Here is a 13,373-nt window from a genome sequence, read left to right as displayed (position 1 = left end):
ACCTTCCGGATCGGGACCATGGTCGGACCGAAAAAAATGTCCGATTATCCCAAAAATCTAATGTTTATTGCAAAAAATATAAAAAGACATTTAGTAAAAAAAAATTCGACGATTTAAGAACTAAAAGACGTCTACTGTAATAAAAGATTTTTTTACACAGTGTTAAACAATCTATTAACTAAAAATCGTCTACACACTATAATATGTATTGGTTTTAAAAGGAAAAACAACAAACAAGTTACAGTACTGTACTTAATAACGTATAAATTATATATACTGTAAACTAAAAAAATTTTATAGCACTGTATATAAAAAAGAAATTTTTTACAAAGAAACTACTGTATGTATAAACTAAGAAATGGTTATACTGTACGCATTGTTTTTACAGTAAAAACAAAAATTACTTGGAAAAAGTTAGTGATACATTTTTGTTTAGCAGATGTTATTCTAGATTTAGCTGCAGTGTCCCTTTTTTTCCCCACACAACGTCCATTGGAGGTGAAGTTGGATTCTGCTCGATTTATTGAAGGGCCATGTAAAAAGCGTTTTTGCATCCTTGTGTGAGATCCGCGAGAATCTATAGTAGTAAGTACTGTAGAGAACACGGAATAAAGCAAACAACGACGTTTTATAATCCCAACAAAGGATAAAACTGCACAATAACGTACAGTATAACAATATGCACAGCGATAGTCACCGCAACAATGGCCCGACAGGCGTCCAGTCAGTGACAAGTCGGCATAGGCTCGCGAGCCTTAGCATGGTTGGACTAACCGGAGTAACGGACCATCCAAGGTCGGATTAGAGGAGTTCTACTGTAACAATGATAGCAATGAGAACTATAATAATAAATTACTACTGTTACCATTACTATTATTCAATATGTTTTGTAGCAATTTAAGTGTCTAGTGGAAGGTAAATAATAAATGCCGCGTGACTAGGGCCTCCCGTCAGGTAGACCGTACGCCAGGTGCAAGTCTTTCGATTTAACGCCACTTCGGCGACTTGCGCGTCGATGGGGATGAAATAATAATGATCAAGACAACACAACACCTAGTCCCTGAGCGGAGAAAATCTCCAAACCGGGAATCGAACCCGGGCCCTTAGAATTGACATTGTCGCGCTGTCCACTCAGCTACCGGGGACGGACAGGTGGAAGATTAGGGGATAAGGAAAAGAAGAAAATAGTGACAATAAAGCTGTCATCATCTTATGGTTGTAAACTGACTTATCTAGCGTACCCAGAATCCACGTTGGCGTTTTGAACCACCGTTTCGTCAGCCTTATGAATAAACGAATATGAAACATTCCATCAACTTACATTCCGAGCATTGATTCGGCCTGTGAAAGAGGTGATAAATCAAATGACTGCTATCACGCGTCGATTGCATGCATGATTATCAATAAAATTCTGCAGAGTACGTGGCCGCACTGTCAATATGCTAAATTCGCCGATGTTTCGGCCACTTCTGCAAATGATGTGTCTCAATGTTTTGCTTAGAGTAAGGAAAACACCCTGTGGTATGCCATTTGCAACAGTGGCCGAAACGTCCCAGTATATTACAAAGGTACTGACAAGCAATGCCTTCAAGAATCTTTTTTTCTGTTCACAATAGCGGTTGATGTATTACATGTAACGTTTAACACTTGGTCGACTTTTCTGCTTCGTTGACGTAAGTTGCAACCCTCTGCCGCAAAAGGACTCCTGATAGTTAAGTTGCACACGGCCAAGTTACACGCTACTATGTCTGTGCGCGAGAAACAGCGTGCTGTAATAGAGTTTCTAACCGCAGAAAACGTGCCTCCAACGGAATTCAAGTCGGAATGAAAGCTGTGTAGGTGGTGATTGTATCGACATCAGTAATATGCGACCTAGGGTTGTTCGCGCTTATAATGGAGACGGTGGTGTTAACATAACTTGGCCCCATCCGATTTTCGTCTGTTTCCAAAATTTAAAGAACACCTCTGAAGACTTCATTCTGATAGTGAGCAAGGTGAGATGACTGTCTCCGCCAACCAAGTAAAAAATTTTACAGAGACATTATCAACCATGTAGTCTCTAGTTGGGAGAAATGTATTCGTCGCCAGGATTACTATGCTGAGAAATAAATATGTAGACACGAGGAATAAAGATGCAGAACGTCAATAACTTGTTTTCTTTAAAAAGATGTGTTTCACATAAAAATTTGGAAGACACTGAAGAATTTTATTGACAGTGAGAACGGCCGCGGAAGCTTACGCTTGTATGAATAATTGATCAGCTGATAATTTGATGGACAAATTTCACTCTTAGAAGTAATTTTCCCGCTTATTCCGAACTGACCGACATGGTGCCAAAGAGAAGGACCAGTGGATGAAGTGGTCGGTCAACTTAGATTTATAAAAATAAATTCAGTAAAATTGTCACAAGATGATGTGTCCCTTGAAAATGAAGATATGAGCCGTTAAGATCAACTTGATCGCAGACACGCGTGTGCAGTTTTCCCGAGTGTGCTGGTCCAGCGCCACTGCGGAAGAACCAGCTTTAAACACCAGGGGGTCGGCCCCGCAAGTGTCAAACGCTGCGGGAGGGTGTCAGAACTACCTCCCTGGTCAGAACCACTTTTTTCCTGAGTAGTCATTCCAGGGTGGGGCCACATAGATGATAAAACCGAGAGCCCGCTCTCTGAGCTTTCACTCTAAAGCAGCAGGTAGTCACGGTTGTCTGATTTCGGTGCATAGGGAAGATTGGCGTAGAAGTCAGCCACCATCAACTTTGTAAGATGTTCTGACTTCTAAGCAATGAAATCCAGAAGTGTTCAGTAAATTTACGTCATGAATCTGGAACCATCAAGAAGCGTTATACTGACGCGATTGCGTTAACGACATGCAATCGCTTTGCGTCCTACAAGCAGCCCATAGACTGTTCGTCAACGCAACTGACAAGAAACGCACTCAGGCCCCCATTGCACATCTGTATTACTGTCAGGGTTCTTCATCTGCTTTTTTATTATTACCTTCTGATTGTCTCTTTCTCAACACTTATAGTTTTTTTCCCTGAAGGCTGGAACGACGTCTTACCTCTATGCTCTTGTGCATTTTATATATTCTATTTCCGTAGACAGCTTTACTGTGCCAGTTGTATTCCATACTTGTGGATTCACGGCTTTTCTCACACTTCAAAGGCTGCCTCGCGTTTTCCTCAACATACTGAGTTTAACGCAGTTGCAACACCTTTGTTACTCGTATGCAAGATTTCCCCCGTCCGTAAATATTTCTCACACGCCACTAATGAAGCCTACTATAGGTTCTAGCTCCCGTGCTGAACGGTTAAGACGACATGCAGTTTTGCAGGTAAGTTTTGATTTATCTGCCAAATTACAGGAATGTGATCGTTCACACCCCCGCCTTTTCATTTCATTCATCTCATCGGGAGTGGTAACGAATCAACGCTATAATCTGCACCATTGAAGTATTCACTGTAATCGTGCGGAAGAAAGCCAATATGGCTGACCCGTTAAGTTTATGCTTCCTTATGCGTCAGCCTGTGTGCCATAGCACTGTTTCCGGATATGCGAATCCGAGCATTAGCTTGAAAATGTAATGAATGATGTTGCTGTCGGCTTGACAGAGCGTACAGTTAGGTTTGAGATGCGCGCAGCGGACCGTTAGCAGGCTGTGGCTGGCGACGCGCCAGCGGTCGCAGCTTCCGCGACCTCTGCAGGCGCAGAATGGGCCGGGGTCGTGCCCCGACGGACACACACTACCAGCGACGCTTCCGCTACGCCAGACACGCAACGCGCAGCGCCTAGCGGAACTACTCAGCTACGACTTATATGCGGCACTGCGGAAGGGAAAATGCAAGCGAGCTCAGTTATGGTGCCCACGGAAATCCGCGTGTAGTTCTATTTCTCGCCTGTTTGCGGCGTCAGGATCTGCAGCGAAGGGAACTTCCTTTACCTGACCACAATTAAAGGTAACTTCTTAGCAGTTACGTATCGGACTGGAATTTTCTGACAAGGGAACCTCCTCATCGCACCCCCCTCAGATTTAGTTATAAGATGGCACAGTGGATAGACCTTGAAAAACTGAACACAGATCAATCGAGAAAACAGGAAGAAGTTGTGTGGAACTATGAAAAAAATAAGCAAAATATACAAACTGAGTAGTTCAAGGGAAGATAGGCAACATTAAGGACGATGGGAACGCAGGAGCGCCGTGGTCTCGTGGTAAAGTGAGCAGCTGCGGAACGAAAGGTCCTTGGTTCGAATCTTCCATCGAGTGAAAAGTTTAATTTTTTATTTTCAGTTTATGTGACAAACTCTTATGTTTTCATCACTTTTTTGGGAGTGATTATCACATCCACAAGAAAACCTAAATCGGGCAAGGTAGAAGAATCTTTTTACCCATTCGCCAAGTGTACAAGTTAGGTGGGTCGACAACATATTCCTGTCATGTGACGCACATGCCGTCACCAGTGTCGTATAGAATATATCAGATGTGTGTTCCTGTGGAGGAATCGGCTTACCTATGACCTTGCGATCAAATGTTTTCTGTTCCCATTGGAGAGCCACGTCCATTCGTCTACTAATCGCACGGTTTTGCGATGCGGTCGCAAAACGCAGACACTAAACTTATTACAGTGAACAGAGACGTCAATGAACGAACGGACAGATAATAACTATGCAAAAATAAAGAAAGTAAAATTTTCAGTCGAGGGAAGACTTGAACCAAAGACCTCATTCCGCAGCTGCTCACGCTACCACGGGACCACGGTGCACCTAAGCTCACATTGTCGATTATGTTGCTGATGTGGCCCATGGACTACTGAGTTTGTATATTTTGCTTATTTTTTCACAGCTCCACACAACTTCTTCCTGTTTTCTCAATTGATCTGTGTTCAGTTTATCAAGGCCTATCCACTGTGCCAACTTATAAATAAATCTGAGGGGGGTGCGATGGGGAGGTTCCCTTGTGAGTCAGGAACCCTTGCCTTTCGCGTATAGTCCTCTGTGCATCCGAGTTACGGAAGTATGATGAATACTGAAGTACTAATTGTCACACCAAAAAATGAAGTCGCGAAATTTGTTTTGTTTGTAGGCCCATACTACAGTCTTCGTACAGAACTCTGTATTTTAACAGGCCGCTAGATGAGCCAAAATAATATAACGCTGCCCTATCACAACAAAAGCACGCTTAGATACTTTTCTGTTTATGAACGGGAACAACACCGCAACAGTCCACGCTGTGTTAGTGTAAGTGACAATGCAGCATTGTATGGAAGCTGTTAGGTATGCATCTACCTCAAGCCCCCGTATGGAGCCATAATCTCTAATCTTATTTTCGTGGTCCTTACGCGAAAATGTACGTTGGCGGCAGCAGAATCCTTCAGCAGTCAGCCTCATATGCCGGTTCCCTCAATTTTATCAATAACGCTCCTCGGAAAGACCGTCGTCTTCCCTCTAGTGATCCCATTTGAGCTCACGAAGCCTCTCCGTAATACTTGCGAGATGTTTGAGCCTACCGGTAACAAATCTAGCAGCCCGCCTGAACCGCGTCGCTATCTTCCTTAAATCCAACATGGAGCGGATCTCCAACACTAACAGCACTCAATAGTGTGCCGCGCCAATGTCCTGTAAGTTGTCTTCTTTACAGATAGCCCACCCTTTCCCAAAATTCTCCCAATAAACCGACGTCTACCATTCACCTTCCCTACTAAAACCCTCACATGTCCAATTTGCGGTTTTCAGTGCAAATTTGTCTTTTCTTGTGACGCACTTGGGGTACAGTCTAAGGGTGCTTCCACTGGTATTAACAACTGGCCCAAAACTTGGGAACATCACTGGTTTATACTCTGCACTCTGATTAAGCATTCGTGGATTTCTGGCTACATGGATGGCAGAAAACTAGGTCGCGGTGAACGAAAAACGCTCTTACGTGAACTATGCAAATGACAAACCAGTAATTAATAAAAGATTATGAAAATGAAAATAGGCTTCACATTGTGCCCACTTACCCAATACACATGAAGACATCCTAATAGACTCCAGGACGAAAGCGTCCATTTTTTATGTCTACGCTACGCTTTGAGTACCAGTTTGCTACTGACTAGCTTGGGGCCACATGCTCGTCTGGTATGTACACACAAAGGCGTTGGGTGCCCCCTGGGGAGGTGGGGGTTGGGGGCGGCTGGATACTTATTGAATGGTGAACTTTTCGTTGACTAATTAAATTTAATTCGCTACGTAAGTCTATTTGCGTGTAACGCAAAGCAGTTATGAAACTTACAATAACTAACGTTTTTCCCATTGGATTGGTTTGAAATGTTCACCGCTATTAACTGAAGAATCATGCGGAGGGGGCATGCAACGAAGAAATTTGAAGAACTTTGTGCAAGAAGGGGTAACTCACATTTTACAAATTTGACGTCGAACATAGACTGTGGTCCAAAGTGATTTGACCGAGTATGTTCGGTGCAAAATAGTGGTATCTCCAGTATTTATCCTTTTCTTCCCCCGAAGTGATACAGCAGGTAAGATTCTGAAGCTTACAGGGGATGGTGTATATTACGGGAAACGCGGAGTTATCCTTTTCCTGCACGGAGGTCTTCATTCATGTAAGGATCGAGACTCTTGGATACGTAACGTTAAGGAACAACCTTATGAGCTGTTGAAGTCTATTAGTTGTCAGGCGCATTTTATCTGGTGTTTGCAATTGCGCTTCTTGCAGCCTAAAGAAATACAGTTTACTCTATGTTTCATGCGACGTCCAGCGTCGACGGGAAGGGTCGTTTGTTTCCCATAACAAAATGATTTTTGAAGACCACTTTTGCGTGTTCATTCTACAGAGCGGAGGCAAAATAGTTTCGTGCGATACTCATTTTTTTAGGTTTGTAGTAACAGGGACAGCAAAACAAGAGGAAGAACCAGAACTGTAGCAGCTACTGTGCAACGCAACTGCATGCCGGTGGCAGTCCGTGCGGCTGAGGGCGGTGCTCTCGCTGCTGGAGTACTGGATGTTCTGCTCTACCGCTGTATAGAATAGGTACGTAAAAATCCGCTTTGAGTATTTTGTTGGTAACGAAAAACAAATCTACGATTTCCGCCGACACTGGACGTAGCATGAAGAACGTGACGAGCAGTCTTTGCTTGGGGGTAAATCCAGCTACACATAGCAAAAACTGAATTGCAACCATCTGACGAAACAGCAGATGAAATCTGTCTGATGACGTTTAGAAGAGAGACCCTGTGTATATACAGTGCGCGGGTGTGCGTAACTATTTCGCACTTGGTGTTAACGACACAAGAGAGACTTACGGCCGAAATGGTGCAGCTCTAGTGAGTGGCGCAGAAAGCAACGAACTCGCCGGCCACGCAAAGGCTCGGGCGCGTGGCTTGGGTAATTTCGCTAGTGTGCCGCAACAACGTACTAAGCCAATTACGGCCGCTAAACAGAATGCAATTTATTGGCAATTCGCGAACGTCACAACACAGGCCGCTAGCCACACGCAGCAGATTTGGCCATGAGCCCACGGTCAATCACGCAGTTTGCTGTCCCGCCGAGTGAGGTGACAACCAGAAGAGATTCATCAATGTGTCCTTTCACATTGCGGTCGCATTTTCAGTGGTCTTTCCGTTCTTAGTTCTCCCTACGCTTCCTTTTCTAATATAGCGCGAAGACCTACATGCAATGTAATTTTACAGGAATTCCAACCGATTTTTGAGACACTACACAAAACTTACTGCAGTATCTTAACTCTAAACGATATTGCGAAACAAAATTTGACGTTTTACAAACTCGAAACAATGTTCACGACGAACTGCAATGGTACTCCATGGACAGCCTGAACCATTTATTCTATGAGATACGTACGCATCTTAGGCAGCTGACACTCTTAGGAGTCGTCAATTAGTTCCTTCAGAAATGAACCGTAAGCATCGTATCTGGCTCATCTCAAAATGTAACCGATCCACCAACACGAATGAATACGTAATTGTACACATTATTCTGTAACATCGACCGAAAACCTATGTGCTCTGGTACGTGTGAGCTTCATGGTCCAACTACTTATTTGCGACTGCTCTCCTAGAATACGCGACATTGTTTCCTAGGACGTTTGATAAATAATTCTGTCCCGTCTTCCTGCGAATATCCTTCCACAATAGTTGTTCCACGTAACGGAATTCAATCGATATCCATGGACTATCCTCCTTGTAGTCTGTTATTGGTTTACACCATCTAAGTGTGTACTGGACGACGTTTGTCACCTGGAACGCGAAACTTTCATCTATATTTATCCATCTTATGGTTGCAGTAGTCACCATTCTTGGCAGAAGTGAGACAAAATGAATGGACATCTTAATAATGGTAACCATCTATTTTCTTTTCAAGAGCATTTTAGCTTCGCCAAAAGAAGCTGTGAGCGCAGTGTAATTAGCGCTTCAGTTTGTTATGCAAGAACTCTGCAAAATTCACAGGTATATCTGAAGTTTTAACGAAAGCCTACACATATTCTTCCGTAAATTTGTGTATTTCCACCACAGCTTCATGAATTTAAATTACGAACGCACCAAAGCATCACATACACGCATTTCTGGCGTGTTGGCATCGCAATGATTTGCTTTTAAAAGCCATCTGAAGTCTCGCAGAAGCTTTGCTTCTGGATGTACACTAGTGGACGGAAAACTCTTGAGCACACAGTGGACGGACTTGATTGTTAGTCCCATACAGCTGTACATTTCGTCGTCTTCACAATTCGTCAATAACAAACGGCGTGCGAGTTTCACTGACGAACTTTGTATTTATATTCTTAAGAGTTTCTATACTCAGATCACCTGCCGGTGGCTACACTGACTGATCTTACTCCCAGGAGCGAGAAAAGCTGTCTATTATTCGCTGGACGGTGTATTAAATCAACCTATAAACTAATTTACAATATTAAAATTTTTACGACATATAACGATCCGACGATTTTCGCTGCTAGATTTGGAATTTTCCGGAAGTAGTTGCAAATAAATTTGGATCCTGTGTATAAAACACCGTTTGATAGCCGCAACAACAACTCACGATTAACAGTACCTACCTAGCCGTTATTGGGTGCACCGTCTGGCAGTGGGGCGTTTACGTTAGATTAAGCGATAGCCCTGAAAAGGTATAAAAACCTGCAAATTCTTTTAGTTGAAATAATGCACAGCAGTATTAATTGATGCTAGTTTTTTCTATTTGCAGAGCCCAATTTAGTAATGGCTACCTTCAAACTACAACTTGAGAGAAGGTCTTCCAAGCTGTCATAGTATTTTGTTAGTTGTTATTCGCAAATGTTTTGGCACTACGACCGTGTTCATCAACCTAGCTATTAAACATTCCTTCTGTAAGGCATCTAATTTAATTTTTCAACTTTTCGTATTTCCTGATTTGACTTCTGTTGAAGAGTTTCGTTTGCGAGGCAGCCTAAGACAAACGTCTTTCCCTTACCATTCCTAGCAGAACTTAACAGAATCTTCAGAATCATTCTTTAGGGAATTCAGTACGTTTCTGTAACTTATGATATAGGTGGTTCAGATCTTTCAGTAAGACGCCACATAATTTCAGCATTAAAGACAGCGGCACAAAATGTGGTGTAGTTGGTGTCAGGACCACAATTACGAAAGTTTGAGCTTCGACGCTTACTTCTGGCAATGAAATATGTATGAAAAATGCTAAGCTGCGCCGTGGTTCGGGATGAGTCAGTTCGAAGTTCTAAGGAAGGTAAGGGTACATCACCTCCAATATGACGACCATGCCCAGTAAAGCACTGTTGTGTTCAACCTTCCGGTTGGGCCGTTTCTACTTAATGCAAATTTTGCGTCACGGGTTTCACGTTTGGTCAGAACTAAAATACATAGCATAAACAGGAGCAAGAAATGTAACGGTTTCTCTATGTTCTTCGTGTATGCAGCGGAGGCACTATACCGAGCGAACAGATTCTGCTGTAACAGTTCATTCGCCGAAGTGTCGCCTCGTGGAGCTGTAGTAAACTGTCAAGCTAGAAAACGGCTTTTTAGAACACATTTATTATGGCAAAGTTGCCATACGTAAATCTCAAATAATACGTATGAAGTGGCGACGTGACTGTCTTTCACGAAGAAAGATTTAAAATTAATCATTACAGTAGGGTAACGCGTGCAAGAAAAGGCTTAGATGCCAAAATCAAGTCACTTTCGGAGCCAGATTAAAACTTATAGATTTTTAGAACAGGAAAGTGGTGCCATTACAGCATCTGCACTATGGTTTTTAAATTGAAAAGTCAATCGACCAATGGTTGAAACAAATTACCTGTTCTTCGAGTCCACGGCCGTCCTGATGATGTACTTTCCACACTGTGCGCTAGGTGACAACTGCGGAAATCTTGATACGACACTCTCCTTCAGGCATAGCCTTGGCGTGACACCGTCGAATGATATTGAAGTGCGTCACGTAAAGGCAAACAAAGACCTTCCATGCGATGTGCGTGACTCGCGAAGAAATACATCCTCATGGACGCTTTTCATATTGTTTGATCCATTTACGACGTGTTAAATCGTGAAACACCTGCCGCAGCACAAAGCGCTGAGTGGCAAGGATATCTTCTGCAAGACGGTCACGTTAAAGCGTCAGCTCCCGCAGTGCCACGACACGAATAATGGCACCGTAGCATGTGACGCTGTACGCGCTTTTGCGCTGCGAACTTGGCCGCCCAACTTGCTGCCACGTCTTTGCCGGATTGATGAAGTTTGTAACAACTTCCCATCGACAGGAAATTTAACAGGAGCAAGAACCCATCTTGCAAGCTGAAACGTTACGAACGTAACGTGTTACTTCCCATCTATAAAATCTGTGTGTAAGGGAAGGATCATCATGCAGTTTAGGTTTAGTGTCTCGTCGACGAGGTCATAATGTACCGCACAAGATTAGGTAGTACAAGAATAGGGAAGGAACTTGGTCTTGTCCTTTTCAAAGGAATCGTACCAGTATTTGTCGTATGCGATTTAGCAGCAACACAGAAAACCTGAATTTTTATGACCAGATGGTCAGTTGAAAAAGCCAAGCCGCTCCTCCTCCCGGTTCAAAAATGGTTCAAATTGCTCTGAGCACTATGCGACTTAACTTCTGAGGTCATCAGTCGCCTAGAACTTATAACTAATTAAACCTAACTAACCTAAGGACATCACACACATCCATGCCCGGGGCAGGATTCGAACTTGCGATCGTAGCGGTCACGCGGTTCCAGACTGAAGCGCCTTTAACCGCACGACCACACCGGCCGGCTCCCTCCTCCCGGACGCGACACTACACATAATGGGCTAGAGCTCAACTATGGGAGACTCGGCCCCTCAGTAAGATTACATTAATCCTGTTAAGTTTATTTCCACGCTATCTATCAAAAGCCTTGTACTAATCCTCTGACGTTCATTGAAATGTCTTAATATATGCTTTAACACATATCAGCGAACTGGTCATTTAGCTTTCTCTGGCTTCATTCGGCTTACAGTACTTCCCATCCCTTAGGAAAAACCACGAATTTATAACCCAGTGGAAATAAACTTGATAAATAGAAACCATCAAAGAGTCGGGAATCATTTGATATTAATGATATAGTTGATCATTATAATATAGTTTCTCACTAAGGTAACCCTTCAACTGACATCTATGGTTATACGAATTAGAGAGGGCGTAGAAGATGCAAATAATTCATATATTAGGTTTCACAGTTTCCATCGACACGCCATTTACGTTAGAATGTCTAATATCTACGGTCATTCGTGCAGAGTTAAACGAACTAACAGTGGCAGTCGACATTTAGCAGACTGCGTTCTACAAGAAATTTAGGTACAAGTCATTCCTCAAATATTTTTATAGAGTTGAGTCCTTACAGAACGGACTTGATTGATGTTCTTCCTTCTCTTTTGGTATCAGAGAATGATGAATTCACACATGCGCTGCTGGTGTTTAAAATGCTCAGATTACGTTGGTGTTTCGAGGGGATGGTCAACCATGTCGACAAAGTATGAGTTCGTATTTGCCTGAAACCATTTTAGGCCTGTTATACACAGTCTGTGTAAGAAGCAGCAGCAGCAGCAGCAACAGCAGCAGCCACAGCAGCAGCCGTCCCCGCCGCCGCCAACAGGTTTCGTTAGTGAAGATTGTCTTATCTGCTATCGATATTTCGAAACGGTGGCGAATCAATTAAAAATTTTGTTAAAACGACGCAATCATCATGTATATAATACTGCCTTATCTTTTACGTATCTCAATAAGTATTTTTTGGAGTAGAGTTATTTTAAACGGTCATCACAATGAAATCAAGATAAGACATCGTCCATCAGCATGATGACATATAGCAAATACGTACACTCAACTATCTCACAGTAGTCAGAGGCCCCGTATTCGTTAATGTAACACGTACGCTAAAAGGGGAACCACTCTGAATAGTACAGTGACAAAGCAGTGCAGGAGTCCTACAAAATGTTTTTATTAAGAGGGGTTGACCAATGAGCACATGCCATTACGCTGCGTCTGATCATCTGATGAAAGCTATGTACTAGCTGAAGGCCTCACCGCATATACGTCAACCTGTGGATTATTGGTAGGTACTGTCTGTAACACTCTTCAGTTCAGACATTTAACTGTGAGACTAAATATCTCAATTTGCCTCTTGTAATATGGCTCTAAGTATTTCTGGCTTCAACTCTCTCTGCTACAACCAATTTCTCGTGCTCTACACACATTGACACTAATTCCCGTAAACAGAAATGCCAAGCAGTGTCCGCAATTAGAAACTGCATTGAACTACAGATAAATTCCTTTGGAGGGGATTAACAGTTTGGAGGAATCTGGCGAGATGCTACCCCAATAGTGCTATACCTAGGTAATCACTTGTGATCTAACCTGCTCTTAACTGTCTTACATAAATTACATGATTAATATTAAACTACATAATTCCCATTTAAGTAACTGGAAGCTTTAATCTTCTATCTGTCTATTTTTTAGCAACGGTTAGCGACTGTTTACGCTGGCTGTTACTTAGGGACCAAAAAATTATGTTCTGTGCGGTTACAGACTTGCAGCTCTGCTTCCGTCTTGATAATGTGGACAAAACTACTCCTGACGAATGTTACACCACAGCGCACTGCTTAAAATTAAGTTTGAAATCATCTTGTCGCCAGCAACGTATGTTTGCAAGAATGAGAAAGCTCAAACCACTGACTGAACTGACGGAGTCCTCTTGGTTTAAGATGGAAATTACTGGCAAGAATTGAGACATTTAAATGCGTCTTAATGTAAATCGATTTCTTCTGAAGGTTTCTGATACGCACCTGACAATTATGAGGAGCAACTAGTTGTTCTAGTGGTAGTAGAGTAACAGACATATTACA

At 42.7% G+C, this 13,373-nt stretch overlaps 1 protein-coding gene across 4 annotated transcripts in view; it reads right to left on the bottom strand.

Moving 5' to 3' along the window:
• The window catches only part of LOC124721500 (beta-1,4-glucuronyltransferase 1), a 324,876-nt gene that overhangs the window by 176,449 nt on the left and 135,054 nt on the right, over window positions 1–13,373 (bottom strand). The window contains exon 1 of one of the 4 annotated variants that reach the window (XM_047246513.1): window positions 10,294–10,376. The exons of 2 other annotated variants lie outside the window; for them this stretch is intronic. The gene's annotated coding sequence lies outside the window, so the exon portion shown is untranslated. Of the gene's footprint in view, window positions 1–10,293; window positions 10,377–13,373 lie in introns of those variants that run through there. One more of the 4 variants, XM_047246515.1, reaches the window with a different exon arrangement.

This window comes from Schistocerca piceifrons, chromosome X, assembly GCF_021461385.2.
Source record: "Schistocerca piceifrons isolate TAMUIC-IGC-003096 chromosome X, iqSchPice1.1, whole genome shotgun sequence".
Classification (NCBI taxonomy): domain Eukaryota; kingdom Metazoa; phylum Arthropoda; class Insecta; order Orthoptera; family Acrididae; genus Schistocerca; species Schistocerca piceifrons.
Note: the sequence above shows the minus strand (reverse complement) of the source record. Positions and strands in the feature narration are given on the sequence as shown.